General features: G+C 34.6%; 1 pseudogene; it reads left to right on the forward strand.

Moving 5' to 3' along the window:
- The first annotated feature begins 13,444 nt into the window (after nucleotides 1–13,444).
- On the forward strand, nucleotides 13,445–15,650 carry LOC120067670 (annotated as a pseudogene).
- Nucleotides 15,651–16,192: the final 542 nt, after the last annotated feature.

Consider the following 16,192-nt stretch of genomic DNA (forward strand, 5'->3'; position numbering starts at 1 on the left):
TGACCATATGTGGAGGGAGTTTGTGATGGGCTTGATAAGATATGTGGGTTAGATGGATGGGGTGTGAGTGATGGTGGCAGATTGTTGAAAGATGTCCATATCAAGTTGGGGAGCCAATGAGTTAATTATGGAGTGGGCTGATACTTCTTGCCTACTGTTGGGCTGAAACCTGATGCAAAAGGGAAGTTAGTTTCATTAAAATGTACATGCCTTGAGATATATAACCTTCCAGATGGGTTGAGGCACTTGTGCCCTTTATGAATTGGGTTAGGGCACAAGTAGACACATTCTTTTAGAATTTAATTGAAACTTTTGTGAATTGTAAGCTCTGAGCCACGGGTAATAGGTACATCCGAAAGTTCGTAAATCTGCAAATTTTAGTTTTCGATTAATTAATATTTTCATGGGGGATTTTTCTTTTAGAACAGTTGACAAGAGACCATTAATTATAAAGATTGAGATAATGAAGGCATTCCACCCATAGCAAGAGGCATAGAGGCATAGAGGCTTGAGTTAGGATAGTCAATCCCATTTCAACCACATGTCGATGTTTTCTTTCGGCCTGACCATTTTGAGTGAAGGTACAAAGTCATGACTAATGTGATTGAATGCCAAGATTAGCACATACCTTGTAAACATTCACAAACTCACCTCCATTATCAGTTTGTAGTGTTTTTATTAAGGTGCCAAATTGTTTTTTTTTTTTTTTTTTTTACCATTTTAATAAAATGATTAAAAGCATCGATTGTGTCACTTTTCAACTTAAATGAATAAATCCAAGTAAATCCGTTGAAATCATCTAGGAAATGTACATAATATCTGTATCCTTTAGTGGATTTAATTGGAACAGGACCCTATAAATCTGAGTGTACCAATACAAATGTAGTAACAACATGAGATTTAGATAATGGAAATAGAAGAGCATGAGATTTAGCCAGCTTACATGCTTCACAAAAAACAATATCTTTGTTGGCTTTCACTGGTAGATTATATGATTTTACTATTTCATTCAAAACTTTAAAGGAAGGATGTCTAGACTGTTGGGGTTGATGCCCTAAATCTCATAGGGTTCTATAGTTTGTAAATACATGTATGAATAAACATTTGGTGATTTATAATATGAGATATTTTATTCACTTCAGTCTATGAAATATGAGATATTTTAGTTGCATTAATCACAAACCAATAAACTAAGATCCATGGTTATCATTGTAACTTAAGCATGTATGTGGAGACATACAAGTAGATTGTGCTTTAAGTGATAACCTAAATGGTCTATAGTATATGGATAAAGGTGGGATACCTTATCCTGGTGACACTACGACTGTGGCCCGCTTTGTAGGTGTTACAAATGTTGTAAAGTGCTACAAATGATTTGATCCTGATCATTCGTGTATTAGACATGCGAGTGTGGATACTCTATACAAAGGAGTTTGTATAAGATCGGACCACGAAATGTTTAGTCTCGTTATATAACGTCGTTTATAATTGAGACTTTCATTTCACTAGGATGACCATAGGTAACATGACCTTAATCCTGAGTAAGTTGTGAACTCCTGCCTATGAGGGCGATCTTTTGATTTGCATGGATGCGAGTAGCCAGATCGCCGACTCAAACCTATCACTTTGAGGATTCATCTGATCGGGGAGCTGGGAACTCAGCTACACAAGACGGAATTCACTCATTCCACGAAGCAGAGGTAAATAGACAAATTACTCCCTTGATGGCTAATTTAGGGGCTTGAAAAATGTGGTGCCACATCTTTTCTTGGCCTGAGAAGAGTTTAGTCATAGTGGGATTATAATCTATTGTTCATTAGAGGGATCAATGGTACTTAAGGAGTTAGATGTAACTACAGAGGTAAAACGGAAAATTGGCCCAACTGTACTTACAAGCGATTTATAAAAGGTCATCGTATTGGTGATTAGTTATATCCAATGGACACAGAAATATATTTGTAGTGCGAAGAGTGTAGCTGTCGGTCTTTAATGGAGTGCCCGACAGTTAACGAATGGTGGATATCGTGATTAAAGAGTCTAGTTAGTTATTCACGTACCGTTGGAGCTTCAAACTACAGGTCCATAAGGTCCCCTTGGTAGCTCAATGGACTGATGTTGAGAATCAATTTTTGAATTAGTTTGAAATGTTCAAATTAACAAGAGGGAATTTGATTATATATGATATAATTAAATTAGTTCAATTATATTTGATATAATTGATTTGATGTATTTGATACATTATTTGATTGGAGGAAATAATGTAAATATGATTTATATTAAATGCCATAAAAGAGAAAAAGAACTATGGTTTATATGTCGCATATGATGCAATATTAAAACTATAGGTTATAAATATAATATGATAAATTAATTATTGTATTTATTTATAATTTATTGATTATGAGATAATTAATATTCTTTTTTCCCGATAACCAAACATTAGTGGGTGGTTTTAGACAGTTTTGTGGCAAACCGTGGGATAAAAAAAGGAAAATGGTTTTTCATTATTCATTCCACACAAAACAAGTTATCAGATTATTTTTTAGAGAAAAAAGGATCGCGTCGAGCTTTCTATACGATAGTTACTCGCTTGCTGCATGATCAAGTATTAAGTCTATACGATAGACTTCTTCCTTCTATCGCATACTCAATCATTTATTCCTCCATCCCTCTATCTAAATTCACATAGAGCCCACAACTCCTAGATTCTCACGTCGAGAATACCAAGGCAATCGAGTGGTGGTGTCCAATTTTGTTTGAGGATCGAGGATCGAGTAGTACTCATTGGTGATTGAGGATTTTTCAGAGGCTCGTTGCATTCATGTTGTTGGACGTGTTGCTAAACAATCGAGGAAAATACGTGAAAAAAGGGTTCTTCAAAGGTATTATACTCGATCCCTTTGTATTTAATCTTCAAAGCATGCTGTAATTTAGTCTTTAATGCATAAGCGATTTGTTTGATTGTAAATGTTTATGTTCTTTCACAATGAAGTTTGGTGTTGGGATTGGTGTCCTAATTCTCCCGGAGTCGCGTTGTTTTGTAAAGATACACATTGTTCAATGAATAAAATAAATGTTATTTCATTCAGGCATTTACTCATATCCAATAAACAAAGCTCCTTGGTTATCTTATGTGAACTTAAGCATGTATATGTGATATACAAGTGGATCATGTCTTAAGTGATAACCTAAATCTGTCTATAGTATAAGGATTAAGGTGGGATACCTGATCCTGGTGACACTACGGATACGACCCACTTTGTAGAGGTTTGCAAGTGTTGTAAACTACTACAGATGATTGATTCTGCCCATTCATGTGAAGACGTGGAACAGGGGTATCCTATACAAAGATTTTGTATAAGACTTGAACCACGAGATGACTGGACTCTGTATATAACGCCGTTGATACTAGAGACTTGCATCTCACCTAAACGACCATAGGTGACACGACCTCAATCCTGAGTGTTTTGTGAACTCCTGCCTTTGAGAGCGGTCCTTTGATTAGTATGGGTGATATTGGCCAGATTGCCAACTCAACATGCCTACCTTTTTGGGGATTTGTCTGATTTGGGAGTTGGGAACTCAATCCACAATATGGAATTCACTTCTTTCCCGAAGCAGGGATAAGTAGAGAGATTGCTCCCTTAAAGGCTGATTCTGGGGTTTAAACATAGTGGCCACAACTTATCTTTGGAAGAGAAGACGCAGTCATAGTAGGACTATGATTTATGTTCATTAGAGGGATCAATAGTACTTAAGAAGACAGATGTAACTACAGGGGCATAACGGTTATTAGCCCAGCTGTACTTACGAGCGATCTGTGAAGGGTTGTCGCACTGCTGATTGGTTAAGATGGACACATAATATATCTATAGTGAGGAAAGTTTTGTTGTCGATCTTTAGTAGAGTGCCTGGCAGTTAACGGATGGTGGATACCGTGACTAAAGAGTTTAGTCAGTTATTCACGTACCGTTGGAGCTTCGGATCTACAGGTCTATGAGGTCCCCTTGATAACTTGGATTTATGTTGAATGATCAAGTTCTTGGTGTTGATTTGAAATGTTCAAATTGAAAAGAGGTATTTTGATTATATATGATATAATTGGTATGATGTATGAGATACATCTAATGGAGGATTGATATAAATGAGATTTACATTAAGTACCATGGAATAGAAAAAGAACTATGGTTTATATGTTTCATGAGATGAAATATTAAAATTATAGGTTATAAATATAGTATGATAATTGTTATAAATATAGTATGATAAGTTGGTTATCATTTATATTTGTAATAATATTAATTATTAGATAATTAATCATTTTTCTTTTAAATAACCAAATGTAGTGGGTGGTTATTGATCATGGTAACCGTGAGTTTAAAGAAAAGTGGTTTTCCATTTTGAAAGAAGTTTATTTTTCACAAAAGTTTGAAAAGAATTTGAGTTTTCTCTCCAACAAAAAGAAACTCACGGAAGTAGTCAAGTAAATACAGGTTTACTAAACGACGGCTGGGCTAGGTAAACAATCGTGCAAGTATGAGCTAAACGATAGTGCAATGTTTACTAAACGATCGCATAGATTTGCTAAACGATCGCTGGACCAAGGTAAACGATCATGTAGAATCGACCGAGCTAAATGATTGCATAGCTTTTGCTAGACGATCGCATAGCTTTATCAAAACGATTGGGCATCGACCTATACAATAGGTCTCCGACTTCTCCCACTTGCCCAGTCGTGTACACGATCTATCTTTCCTCCATTCGTCTGCCTCACACCAAGTCCGAACAGAGCCCACCCTCTGGATTCTCATACCGAGAATACCAAGATCGTCTTATTGGTGGTGTCAAACTCAACTCGACATCGTCGAGGTTTTCTGGAGGCCGTTCGTGGTGCTTTGTAGGAGTCCGTTCATGGTGTTGCGGAGGAGTTCGTGTTGCGGAGGAGATCGTGACCGAGGAGATCGTTGAGGATGAGCGCAAAGTGTTCATGTTGTGTCCGTGCAGTATTGCGGTCGTGTAGATCAAGTGTCCGTGGTCACTATTGTTCGAGTGGTCACGCATCGGAGCGTGGAGACGCTTCTGTCGATGTTCATATAGAGTTTGATCTCTATTCTTTTGATGTTCATGCTGTAATTTCTCTATATTATTTGCATAACTGCTTGTATGGAAGTCGACTGTAAATATATGTTGATTCATGATTGTAATTTGGAATAGTCTTGCTTCTGTTGCTCACGGAAATCTCGAGTGTCGATTTAGTTAACTCTTATTCAAGAGTACCTACGAGCAAAAGTGGATCTTTCCAATTCATTGTGACAGAATTACCGCATATACATTCAAACATACTTTCATAATGCTAAAGGGATCAAGAAATCATACCAGATGAAGATTTCTTTTTCACAGTGAGTCTGAAGCCCAACCGTCTATCTCGAACAGTCACTACTCGAACAAAAAAAAATGGAGAAGACAACACCACTTAGAGCCCTCAGTATTCTTGGAGTGAGAATCCAAAGTGTGGGCTTTGTTCGGATTTGGTAGAGGGAAGGAGGAAGAGAGACCGTACACAACGATCAAGCAAGTGGGAGATTCGGTCGTCTATCGCATAGACAATATGCTTGATCATTTATGTGAAGTATACGATCGTGTAGTAAAAGTAAACAATCGTCTATACGATCGTGTAGGAAAAGGTAAATGATCATCTAAACGATCGTGTAAAAAAAAGGGTGAGCGATCGTCCAAACGATCGCGTAGGAAAAACTAATCGATCATCTATACGATCGTTTAGTAAATATCGGGAGCTAAACGATCGGTTAGGAAAAAGGTAAATGATCGTTTAGATAATAACGCGCGACAGTGTAATCAGTATGTGATCACTTAGCAATATCATATATGTAAGCGATCGTTCAGTCATTATCGTATAGGCACTGATGTTCTAAACGATGACACTATCTTTTTCACAATACCTACGCACCCCGAGATCAACACACCGTCTGCTATTTATAATGCACTCATCCGTTATTTAGAACGAAGAGGCGCCGTCCCATTTCCTTTATAACCATCCAATGAATGTGATCTTATCACATTCATAACTTATAAATTAATATCAAATATTAATTATAATATTTTTCCTCTACTAGATATAAATCATATTTATATCCAATTTCCTCCAAATTAATGTATCTCATACATAAAGTTAATTCTATCATATTTAGTTAACTCACTTATAAATTAATATCAAATATTAATATAATATTTTTCCTCTACTAGATATAAATCATATTTATATCCAATTTACTCCAAATTAATGTATCTCATACATAAAGTTAATTATATCATATTTAATTAACTCGTTCAATTATATCATATATAATCGAACTCCCCCTTATCAATTTGAACATTTCAAATTGACCTAAAAAATGACTCTCAACTTGTATCCAAGCTACCAAGGGGACCTTATGGACCTATGGCTCGAAGCTCTAATGGTACTTGAATAACTGACTAAACTCTTTAGTCACGATATCCACCATTCGTTAAATGCCAGGCATTTCACTAAAGACCGACAGTTGAACTCTTCTTGCCATAGATATATTTCTATGTCCATCGGATATAACCAATCATCAGTACGATGACCCTTCATAGATGCTCGTAATTACAATAGGCCAATTTACTATTTTGCCCCTATAATTACATCTTCCTTCTTAAGTACCACTGAATGAACAATACAACATATTCCTACCATGTGTGAACATCTCTCGGCCCATAAGAAGGTGTGTGGCGCCACATAGTTTAAGTCTTGGAATCAGCCCTTAAGAGAGCTATCTATCTACTTACCCCTGCCTCGGAGAAGAAGTGAATTCCATCTTGTGAAGCTGAGTTTCCAGCTCCCAAATCAGACAAATCCCTAAAATGGTAGGTTTGAGTCGGCATTCTAGCCACTCACACCCATGCAAATCAAAGGACCGCCCTCAATAGCAGGATTTCTCAACTCACTCAGGATTGAAGTCATGTTACCTATGATCATCCTAGTGAAGTGAAGTCTCAGTTATAAACAGTGTTTTATAATGAGATGTTAACACTTCGTGGTCAGGTCTTATATAAACTCTTTGTATAGGACACCCCCGCTCACATGTCCCCTATACGAATGATCAGGATCAGACCATCTGTGACAAGTCACAACACTTGTGACCATTCCACAAAGTGGGCCGCATCCGTAGCGTTACCAGGATAAGGTTTCCCTCCTATATCCATATACTACAGACCATTTTGGTTATCACTCAAGACATGATCCACTTGTATGTCATCACATACATGCTTAAGTTACATACAAATAACCAGGGATATTAAGTTTATTAGTTTGTGGTAAAATCTAAATGTGCAAAGTCAAGTAGTGAAGTAAATATCATTTATATATACATCATAAGTATTCGTACAAAGTTGTTTACAAACTACTGGACACGAGACTTTAAGGCACAAACCCCAACCCAACTTAATGACATTAAAAGGTGCGATTTATATATCTATTAATTGTAATGCTAACAGTAGCACATTTTCCTCGAATGGGAGCTCCACGCCTTCCACCTCGCGTCATAACATTGCGATGCTGCTAGGTAGAATGCCTATTTTTTTTAGTGACTTTTGCTCTGAACTTGCTTCATTTTGGCTCCGTTTTCCACCGATCTTTTCAGCAACACTTGCTCCACGATTGAACAGACTTACAGACTTGAAAAAAAAGTTTAAATTTCCAAAAAATACAATGGACCCTTACATTTTAATCACATTAAAAAAAAATTAATGTCAAAATTGAAAACATCCAATCTTGCAAACCTTCATTCAAAATGCAGATTTATTTGCCTCCACTTCTCAAAATTAATTAATTAATTCTTTATGAATCAAATTCATAAGAATTTAATACTTGAATCCTATTCAAATATTTCTCTCTTAATTATAGATCATGTCTATTATTAACCATATCATATTAATCTCATTAATATATTATTCCATCAATTGATTTGAACAATTCAAAACATTCCTCTTTTCCTTTAGTGAGCTAACAAAGAGACTTTATGGACATACAGATTAGAAACTCCAATGATATAAGATAAATTAATTAAACTCTTTAATTAAATTAATCAATATTCATTAATTACCGGGCACTCCGTTAAAGGTCGATAGCTACACTTTTCGCACTGTAGATATATTTCTGTGTCCATAGATATAACTCATAATAGCAAGTTAGTCCTTCATGAGTGTTCATAATACCAATTGGGTCAAATTACCATTTTACCCTTGGGTTACCTCTATATCCTTAAGTACTTGTGCTTCTCTAATGAACAACTTATTTATGGTCCAACCAATAAACAGAAACCCCTCTTGGGCCAATGAGAGGGTAGAGCCCTTTATTCAAGTTTTGAAGATACCACTTAAGGGAACACTCATCTACTTATCCTGAAGTCAGGAAGGATTGAATTTCATCTTGTATTATTATGTTCCTAGCTCCTCACTTAGTCTTGTCCCCAAAATGGTATTCTTATTGAGTCGGTGAACTGGCCACTCTCACTTATACAAATCAAAAGACAATCTATTATGAATAGGAGTTCATAATACACTCAGGATTAAGACTAAGTTGCCTAGGTCATCCAATTGAAATAGGAACCAAACTAGTTAATGACGTTATATCTAGTGGTTGCTATTTCGTAGTCCGGTCTTATGCAAACTCATTACATAGGATACCCCCACTCGCGTGTCACCTACATGAACGCGTTGGATAATTGCTTTTATATCAAATACAAAGTGTGTCGTATCCATAGTGTTACCAAGATAAGGTACCCAGCCTTATCCCTATACTATAGACCTTTTAGGCTATATCTTGAACATTGATCGTTATATGCACATATAGTTCAAGACTCATAAGATAGTCTTGGATGTTAGTTTATTGAATTTAGGGTTATTGAGACAAAATAGAATACAACACAATCAATAACATTTATTGAATTAACATCGATAACTCTTTATTGATGACAATCAATTAATAACATTTTCATCTACGAGTTTTAGGGCACAAAACCCAATATATCCAACACTTGGAAGAGGAAGAGGTAGAGAAATTTCTTTAAGAGAGTGAAGAGAGGATTTTCCTTTTAGCAGCTAGGTTAAAATCTCACCAAATTAAATCTTACCCTAAAAAGTGCCAATGAGGAATTTATATTGAGAACGGTTAACCCCTTCTCTAAGTCTTTCCTTTTTTACCCTTGTGTTAAATTAACTAAATAATCTTTATTTAATTAATTAACACGACAATTAAATAACCATATACATTAAATCCAATTTAATATATATACATAGTTAATTAATAAATATAACTATAAACATCTCATGTTTATATGCATCCACCTCTCTATAAAATTTCTTAAACAATTAATTAACCATTAATTAATTGATTAAGTAACTATATTAAATCTTATTTAATATAGAGTTAATTAACATATAAATGTCATATATATATATGTATACAACTCTTTAGGAATCTAATTCCCATAAATCTGATATTTGAATCTCATTCAAATATATCTCTCTCACATAATGTGAATTATAGATCACATTTATAATTAATTATATATTAATCACATTAATATACAATTTCCTCAATTGATTTGAACTATTCAAATCATTCCTCATTAATATCTTTTAGCAAGCTAACAAGGTGACCTTATGAACCTACAGATCAGAAGCTCCGATGATATGAGATTAATTGACTAAACTCATTAACCAAATTAATCACTATCGTTGACTATGGTACACTTCATTAATGATCCACAACTGCACTCTTCTTACTATAGATATATTTACGTATCCATGGATATAGACCAATAACAGCAAGTTAGTCCTTCACGAGTGTTCGTAACACCAATTGGGTCAAATCACCATTTTACCCTTGAGTTATCTTTATTTCCTTAAGTACCAATGCTTCTCTAATGAACAACCTGTTTATGGTCCAACCATTAAATAGAAACCTCTCTCGGGTCATTAAGAGGATAAAGCCTTTTGTTCAAGTCCCGGAGATACCACTTAAGGGAACACTTATCAACATACCCTAAAGATGGGAAAGAATGAATATTCCATCTTGTAACATTATGTTCCTGATGAAGTTGACATTCAACATGCAGAAGCAATAAAGGATCTAAGCCAACATGCATGTCCACAGTTTTCAGTATATCAGGGTTTCTGATGAATGTCTTTGATGTCTCCTCCGAATTGCTTGAATTCACCATAGGTTTCTTCTTAAATCTATGTAGTAGACCACCACAAGAGTCTTCTCTACTAATCTTGGGTTTTAGATTAAGTGGCGGAACTCAAATTGAGAGGAATTTAGTATGATTTTTTGGGAGTTGGACAGAAGAGGGAAAATCAATATTTTCTCTTCAAAAATTCAAGTTGCATGAACCTCAAATTGAGTTCAAAACATAAATTTATAAATGTTAATCATGCAAATTAGATAAACCATGAAAATGCCACTTCATATTTCATTTAATTTAGTGGCATGGAGTGGATTTGATAGTGGAAAATATGGGATTTTTTTACTTCCATTAAATCTAAATTTGATTGTTGAAATTGAAATAATTATACTTATAATTTTGAATTTTTCAAAATAAAAAATTAATTAAACCAATTTTGAATTTCATAAATTCAAAATTTAATAATCCAATTTCATAATTTTTAATTTCATAAATTCAAAATATAATAAACTAATTTGGATGATAAATTAAACCAATTTAATCAATTAATTTAATATCAAATATTAAATTAATATAACACCTCATTTAAATATTTAAATTATATTTAAATACTGTCAACTCTCCAAAACTGTAACGTTTAATTCAACTATTAAACATCAATTATATCAAATATAATAATCCAAACCCTAAATCGAGTTTGAACATTTCAAATTCTCTCAACACATTATTCTAAGGTTTAATCCTTTTATGAACTAGTAGATGAACCTAATGGACCTATAGATCATGAGCTCCAACAATTTGAGATTAACTGGCTACTTTATAAACCGAATTAATCACTATTCGTTAACTACCGAGACATACCACTATAGCTCAGTAGTTGCACTCTCCTCATTGTAGATATATTTCTTCCACTTGATTTAACCATAATCAGTAAGTCGATCCTTCACAGGTCGTTCGTATTTACAATTAGGACAAAATTACCATTTCACCCCTATAATACATCTTGTTTCGTAAGTCTCTACTGATTCTCTAATGAATAATTGATTTATGGTCCTACCAATAAATCGAATTCCTCTCAACCATAAGAGGGTGGGGCCCCTTTGTTCAAGACCAGAAATCAGTACTTAAAGGAACAACCTATCTACTGACCCTAAGATGGGTAAGAGTGAAATCTTCTTGCAAAACTATATCCCCAGCTATCTATCCGGTCTTACCTTTAAAATGGAAGGCTTATTAAGCGACGATGTTAAACCACTCTGACCTATGCAGATTAAAAGATAATCTCAAATAAACAGGAGTTCATAGTTAACTCAGGATTAAGATCGAGTTACCTTAGGTCATTAAATTGAAATAGCCGGTTTTAACAATAATTGGTCGTTATAAAGAAAAAGTGACTATTTCGTGATTTGGTTTTATGCAAACATATTTTGCATAGGATGCCTCCACTTGCATGTCTTCACATGAACAACTTTGGGATCGCATCGTTTGTATCAATATATAAAGCGAGCCACATCCATAATGTCCTCAAGATAAGGTACCCAACTTTATCCATATACTTTGGGATCACATCCTTTTTGGCTATATACTAAAACTTGATCCTTTTTTATGTCTCTACATAAAGTTTAAGTATTCATGTTATAGCCATGGGTTAGTTTATTGGATTTAGGAATGAATGAAATTCAATAACACTTTTATAGAAAGAAATCTCAATAATACCTTTATTGTAAATAGAATATGTTTAATGTTTACAAGCTGCGAGTTTTTAGGACATTCCCAATAGTTCCCAGCTCCCTACTCAGTCTTGTCTCCAAAATGGTAGGCTTATTGAGTCAGGAAACTGACCACTCTCACCCATACAAATCAAAGGACAATCCCTCATGAACAGGAGTTCATAATACACTCAAGATTAAGACTAAGTTGCCTGGCGGTCATCCTAGTGAAATAGAAACTTAACTAGTCAACAGTGTTACATCTAATAGTTACTATTTCGCGGTTCGATCTTATGCAAACTCATTGCATAGGATAACACCCCCTCCCCCCGGCATGTCATCTATACAAATACGTTGGATTATTGCGTTTGTATCAAATACAAAGTGGGTCGTATCCATAAGATAAGGTACCCAACCTTATCCTTATATTATAAACCCTTTAGGTTGTATCTTAAACATTGATCTCTGTATGTCTCTACATACTGTTCAAGACTCATAAGACGACTTAGGATGTTAGTTTATTAGATTTAAGGTTATTAAGATAAGATGGAATGCAACACAATCAATAAGGATTTATTGAAATAACATCGATAACTCTTTATTGATGACAGTCAATTAATTACATTTACTATCTACGAGTTTTAGGGCATAAAACCCAACAATCATTTCATATTAATCAAATTAAATTTCAAGATACAACCTGAGCAAAAGCGAAACCAAAAAGGAATGAGAATAAGAACAGCCCAAAACAGAAAAGAAAATCACCAGAACAAAAACAAAACACCAGAACTAGACCAGCCACACATCTCTTCCTTTTTCCAAGAAGAAAATCAACCAGACAGTGGCAGCTGAGAAGATGAGGCATTATCAGATCGCGAAAGTGCCACACTTAAAAGATGGACCAACACATCAATTTCAGCATGGCAGTCGGTTAGATCACGAATAATAACGCTCAAGGTACAAGATGTAGAGGCCAAAATGTGAAAGATATGAATCTCAAGCTCAATAGAAATCAATAAATCACTTTTTAAAACTTGAAAATCCTTAGGGAGAGGAATGTCAGAACTTTTGGGAGGACAGATGTTATACACAATATTAGAGACATGTGAACCATGAAAAATATTGTAACTGAGAGTATAAGACTTTGGAGCAGGGTCAGGAGCATCAATCATATCAAGAATGAAAGGCATTAAAACAGCAAAATACCAGAGATTAAGAGTGGGACACAGATAGGAAGCTTGATCATAAAAGAGTCAACATGTCGAAGAAGTTGATTAAACACAAACATTGATTGATTTGAAGTGTTCTTAAAACTTATTTTATAAACTCATTTGTGAAAAGATAATTTAAGTGATTGCCAAACACTCTAAATTTTTCAAATTTATTTTTCTTTTTAAATTAAAACTCGAAAAGTTCAACAAACATGCCAAATTATTAAAATTAATTCACAACTAGGTTCAAATACTTTTAGTAACTGATGCTACACTACAAGAATTTTGGGCTTTAATGTCAGTTGGAAAAAGTGAAACCAGATGTATACTATCGATTTTTTTTAAAAAAAAAAAAAAGTCTTTAGTCAATTTTAAACCGACATTGTAGGTATACCTTTAATGTCAGTTAATTAATGGATTAAAGATCTGCTTTTTTAAAAAAAATATATATAACCCCCCCCCCCCTCAAATTTCTTTTTCCTTTCATTCTCAGCTTCACTCACCCACAACCCACGCGAAAACCCTTCCAATGCGACTCTTTTCATCCTTCCATTCAAAACCCACAACTCGGTCAAGCATCCGTTCCCCGACCCCCCCCCCCCCCCGTCCATTTCCAGAAACCGATGGTCTCGAATGCGCTCTTCACCGAGAGAGAAGACGAGAGACTTGCTGACTTCAGAGCAGGCTTTCGGAGGCAACGGCGACGTTTTTCCAGAAACGTCCACTCGATTGTTTTTTGTCGTTGATTGCTCTACTTCGTTCTGGCAGTCGACCTCCGGTAAGAAGAATCGGAACACATTGCTGCAGAGTTCGAGTTCTCAAGCTCGCTCCTTCACTGACCCTCTCCTTCAACCTTATCAGCTTGTTATTAAGGTTCATTGAGTTTTGAATTTGATTGTGTGACTATGATTGGTATGGATGATCGGGGATTCGATGTTTGATTTTTGACGGATGAGTGTTGATTGAAATTTTTGTGTTGTGGATTGTGAAATTGTGCATTGTGTTTGGGGAATTTCAATGTTATCTATGTGCGAACTGGATTTTTTTTTAGTCAGTTTTGGACCAATTTTAGCAGGAAGTTTAATCGGTTGGACCCTAATGAGAGCATTTAAAGATTCTAATCATTCAAGGCATGATGGAATGAATTATTGTTTTTCCATGTTGTATTTAATGAACAACTTCGTTGTAACTATATGTTAAATTTAGACTTATTTAAACTACAAGAAGGATAATTGAAAATTAATTTTGGCTAACTGAGGGGAAAATAATGATAGCCTTGATTTTTGTTTACTTACTATTTCGTTTTCCTCTTTCAAATTATACATGATGAATTAATTATATATCTGTATGTGTCTAATTCTTACGATTTCAATTTAGAATCAAAATGAGTGCACTAATATAAAGGACATAGGAAACAATGGCATTTGTATAGATGAACTTCTATGTCAAGTTTCTAAACAAACTAATTGGATTGTTCAAATTATCGATAGAGTTTTGCTAATTGTTTGTCTTTTTCACATATTGTTCCAAAAGGTTATTTTCTGAGTTTCCTACCAAAAGTATATATGGTTCTAATAAGTTTCAAATTGACAGGACATAAAGCTAGATGACTTGGAAACAAATCACTTTATTCTTGTCCATGGAGGTGGTTTTGGTGCTTGGTGTTGGTATAAAACTATTGCTCTTCTTGAAGAAGCAGGCTATAGAGCTACACCGATAGACTTAATTGGTTCAGGAATTAATTCATTTGATCCAAACAGTATCACAGATCTCTCGTAATATGTGCAGCTGCTCACGAATGTTCTTGAAAACCTTTCTGCTGGCAAAAAGGTTTCCATCCTTTTAACCCAATTTACTAAATATATATATATATATACTTTGATAAAAGATGTTATTGAGATAGGTTTTTCTGTTTTGATTGTCTATTGTTTTATTAAGCTATTGTATTTTGCACTTGACTTCCTCGAAGTTTAATTTTTTTTATCTTTTTAACTTTTGCAGGTTATCCTAGTTGGGGATGATTTTGATGGTGCTTGTATTTCGTATGCAATGGAATTATTTCATTTCAAAATTGCAAAGGTTATCTTCCTTGCTGCAGCAATGTTGAATGATGGGCAAAACACTCTTGATATATTCTCCTTGCAGGTACTCTCATTCCCTAATATAAATGATTTTGTAGCTTTGGACTTGAATGTATGTAGAGTTGAATTTCATATAAAAGACTACATATTGGTACGAATGATTAACGTTCAAAATTTTAAATGTTGTTTTCTCTTCATTCTTGTTTTTGGCTTTTATTCAATGCTGCTAGACGATCTTTCTACACTTTTTCGGTCATGTTTATTTTAGTTTAGCTATGCTTGAATATGTGTTAGGCTGGTTCGGACGATGTCCTACGATAGGCTCAAGTCTTTGTGTACTCAAATGGCAACGAAAACCCTCCAACAACTATTGAATTGAAAAAGATGGAATTCCGAGATGTTGTAGCTATGAAAGAATAGAGGTACTTTTCAAAATTATTTTTTGTGTCATTATGTTTACCCCTTCCCTTTCTACCGGTCACATGTGCATATTAGGAAGAAACAATATCTTTAGAAAATGGCTCTCGTCATCTTGGTTTGAACTCTGAAATATTTATTTAATCATTGCTTTCCACACATCAGTTGATTGTAGTTGAACTCAAAACTAACTTTTTAATTGATGCAGCCAAGAGACACTTGTTATCTTTTACTTGATGATGCTACCATATGACATTTCCCTTTCGTAGATGTTTCTCGATTTCCAATTATACAAATTTAATTTGTTCAATGTGGTATGTTATTATAATCTCAACAAAATCTACAAATCTCAAAGAGGCCGAGGATTGGCACAAGCTACCGTATAATCGACATGTTTATAGAGCCTTATAGATTAATCGGTTGATGTGAAGTTATTGCTATTCTCATTTTATATGGCCTATCTAGGTATGGTTTCCTCGTCAAAGTATCCAAGTACACATGTTGATGTGTATTATGTTCTTCAAAAGGACCATGAAGTAACTTCT

This window comes from Benincasa hispida, chromosome 12 (assembly GCF_009727055.1).
Source record: "Benincasa hispida cultivar B227 chromosome 12, ASM972705v1, whole genome shotgun sequence".
NCBI lineage: Eukaryota > Viridiplantae > Streptophyta > Magnoliopsida > Cucurbitales > Cucurbitaceae > Benincasa > Benincasa hispida.